This window comes from Petromyzon marinus, unplaced genomic scaffold (assembly GCF_048934315.1).
Source record: "Petromyzon marinus isolate PM22_M1 ecotype Great Lakes invasive population unplaced genomic scaffold, UKy_Petmar_22M1.pri1.0 PM_G_Scaffold_38, whole genome shotgun sequence".
Taxonomy (NCBI): domain Eukaryota; kingdom Metazoa; phylum Chordata; class Hyperoartia; order Petromyzontiformes; family Petromyzontidae; genus Petromyzon; species Petromyzon marinus.
Genome location: NW_027422961.1, coordinates 50,001 through 52,500, shown reverse-complemented (window position 1 = coordinate 52,500; position 2,500 = coordinate 50,001).

Below are 2,500 nucleotides of genomic sequence, written 5' to 3'. Positions count from 1 at the left end.
TTCAGGGGAAAAAGAATATCAATAAGATCATTGCTGAAGCGCTTGGGACTAAGACCAACAAGCAAGTCTCTGACAAGAGACGGGACCTAAGTAAAAAGACAGGGGCCCCCATGTCAGACAGCTTACATTTTTCTTCTAGGCCTCTTGAGACATTGTCTCCCCCACCAAATGTAACAACGGGGACTTCATCCATACTCGCTCAAGCAGCTGAGCGGCTTACGAATGAGAATTCTGGGACCCTGGAAAAGCCTGCAATGGAGGCAATAAAGGCTTGGCTTAACGGCGAGGGCCAACATGATGCCCTCGTAGAAACTGCCACAGCATTGATGCTTTGTCCGATGAGATTGGTGAAAAACAAAGGCAAACGTTCAAAACCCGAGAACGACATTATTAAACCCAGGATATTACCCACACGATCTTGGATGAAGAAGAGAGCGGAAAAACGAGGAAGCTTCATGAAGCACCAGAAGCTCTTCTTTAAGAACCGCTCTCTTCTTGCGTCCTTAGTCCTGGATGGCACTGAACGTCATGAATGCCGAATCCCGAACGCAGATGTATATCGTTTTTACTGCGAAAAATGGGAGAAGGTGTTGCCATTCAATGGCCTGGGCCAATTTAAGTCATCAGGTGTTGCAAATAACGAATACTTTGAGCCCCTAATTTCGGTGGAGGAAGTTCAGACTGCCATACGGGCCATTAAACCAACGTCAGCAGCTGGGCCAGATGGCCTAACAAGGGCTGCAATCTGTGCTGCCGACCCCGAGGGTCGGACACTGACAGCCCTATTTAATGCATGGATGATTACAGGAATTATTCCCAAAGAGTTGAAAAAGAATAGGACGATTCTTATTCCTAAGGTTATGGATGATGAAAAGCTGAAAGAATTGGGGAACTGGAGACCAATAACGATTGGTTCAATGATTCTGAGATTATTTTCCAGAATAATGACTGCACGTCTTGCTCGTGCTTGTCCCTTAAACCCAAGGCAGCGTGGTTTTATAGCGGCATCTGGCTGCTCTGAAAATCTTAAGGTGCTACAGGACCTTATGAGACACGCTAAGAAATTGCACAGGCCGTTGGCTGTCATGTTCATCGACATAGCGAAAGCTTTTGACTCGGTTTCGCATGCTCATATTTTATGGGTGTTAAGGCACAAGAAAGTAGATGAACACGTGGTGGGCATCATCCAGAACGCCTACGATCGGTGTACGACCTCGTTCAAAAGCAATGGCGAGTCGACTCGAGAAATTAGCATACGTGTTGGTGTCAAACAGGGTGACCCCATGTCACCCCTGCTCTTCAATCTTGCCATGGACCCTTTGATATGCACCCTAGAGTCACACGGAGTTGGGTACTCCATTGATACCGACCACGTGACAGCTCTTGCGTTTGCTGATGATTTGGTGTTGGTGAGCGAATCTTGGGTTGGTATGGCCGCCAATCTAGCGATCTTGGAATCATTTTGTGGGCTATCGGGATTGGAGGTTCAGGCCAGAAAGTGCCAGGGCTTCATGATAAGCCCAACCAAAGATTCATATACGGTGAACAACTGCGACCCATGGACTATCAAAAATAAAGATGTCCATATGATCCAACCTGATGAATCAACGAAATACCTTGGTCTGAAAATTGGCCCTTGGACTGGCACTATACAGCCTGATCTACATTGTCAGCTAAAGACATGGATCTCGAAAATCGATGAGGCGCCTCTGAAGCCAACTCAGAAGGTTGAACTACTCAATGCCTATGCCCTACCCAGATTGTTATATCCTGCAGACCACTCGGACTGCAAGCAATCAACTCTCCGTGGGTTGGACCAAGAGATTAGAAAGGCGGTAAAAGGATGGCTCCACCTTCCCGCTTCAACTTGTGATGGACTGTTATATGCCAGAGCCCGAGACGGAGGCCTTGCCATCTTGAAACTGGAAAAAACAATCCCTTCGGTTCAAGTTAGAAGGCTGCAACGTATAGCAAACTCGTCCGATGCTATCACCCGTAATATTGTGTCCTCGCATGGTATGGAGGAAGAATACCGTAATTTGTGGGTACGAGCAGGGGGTGACAGTGATGCAATCCCAACATTCGTTCTCAGGGACTCGGTGTCAAAAGAACCTGTATATCCGAGACCCTGCGATTGGAGGGAGCATGAATTTCAGAGATGGTGCGAAAAGCCGGTTCAAGGAAGGGGCATTGTAAACTTTGCGCATGATAGAATCAGTAATGCTTGGTTGAGGCCATGGTGCGGCTTTAAACAATGCTTCTTTATCGCAGCACTACAACTAAGGGCAAATATTTACCCAACAAGAGAAAGCTTGAACAGAGGCAGAGATGGGGCCTTACGTTCCTGCAGGAAATGCTCTGCCAGACTCGAGTCCCTTTCGCACATTCTCGGTCAATGTCCTGCAGTACAGAAAGCAAGAATTGCGCGACACAACAAGATCAGTAACATTCTGGCAGACGAAGCGGCTAGATTGGGCTGGTCTGTATACAAAGAGCCACG